The sequence below is a fragment of the Microtus ochrogaster genome, linkage group LG4 (genome assembly GCF_000317375.1).
Source record: "Microtus ochrogaster isolate Prairie Vole_2 linkage group LG4, MicOch1.0, whole genome shotgun sequence".
Lineage (NCBI taxonomy): Eukaryota > Metazoa > Chordata > Mammalia > Rodentia > Cricetidae > Microtus > Microtus ochrogaster.
The window spans coordinates 2,826,563-2,827,501 of NC_022030.1; the positions used below are offsets into that span (position 1 = coordinate 2,826,563).

The 939-nt window shown below is 39.2% G+C and overlaps 1 protein-coding gene across 1 annotated transcript in view; it reads left to right on the forward strand.

Annotated features, from left to right (window-relative positions):
- Enpp1 (ectonucleotide pyrophosphatase/phosphodiesterase 1) overlaps positions 1-939 on the forward strand; it is a 65,569-nt gene that overhangs the window by 30,123 nt on the left and 34,507 nt on the right. The gene's annotated exons all lie outside the window — the stretch shown is intronic.

Genomic DNA, 939 nt, shown 5'->3' on the forward strand with positions numbered 1-939 from the left:
GTCCTTGGCTTCTCATCAGCCCTCATTGTTCGCCATGTTCAGAGAGTCCGGTTTTATCCCATGCTTTTTCAGTCATAGTCCAGCTGGCCTTGGCTCCCAATAGATCAGCGTGTATTTTTGAGATAAGGTCTTACTAGGTAGTCCTGGTTGACCTGGAGCTTGCTATGTAAACCAGGCTGCACGTGAACTCACAGAGATCCACCTACCTTTTCTTCTTGAGTACAGTGCTCAAAGTCATGCTCCCCCATGCCCAGCTTCATGTTTTTTTTGTTTTGTTTTTCTGATTTTTAATTACATATTTTCTATTGCAGACTTTCCATTTTAACACTTAAGGGGAAGTCTTCATTTAATTCATCTTTCATGTTTTATGGATAACAAAATTGTGTCTGTTTTTCATGGATGCTAAAGCCTTTGTGGATCAATTTACATTTAAACTAAGTCCTTAAAGGATACTTTAAAATATATGAATATTTTCATTAGGGGCCTATTAAAGAAAGAAATCTTGGCTATTCACTGGCCATATTGAAAATAAAACCATCAAAACAGGAAAAATTGAGATAAGAAAGAGATCAAATTACACACACACACACACACATACACACACGTATTGAATGGCTGTAGATGTTGAAAATTACTTTGAAGGATGCCAACAGTACTATAATGCTTTGTAATGAGTCTTTGTCTGTAACACCAGCTCCCAAATAATGACATGGAGACTTACTCTATAGTCCTGGGTGGCCTCCAACTTGGCATTCACCTTCTGTGGGGAATACTGATTAGATTATAGCTGTTTATTGCCATGCATGGTTTTATTTTTTTTTAATTTATTTGTTTATTAAAGATTTCTGCCTCTTCCCTGCCACCGCCTCCCATTTCCCTCCCCCTCCCCTGATCAAGTCCCCCTCCCTCATCAGCTCGAAGAGCAATCAGGGTTCCCTG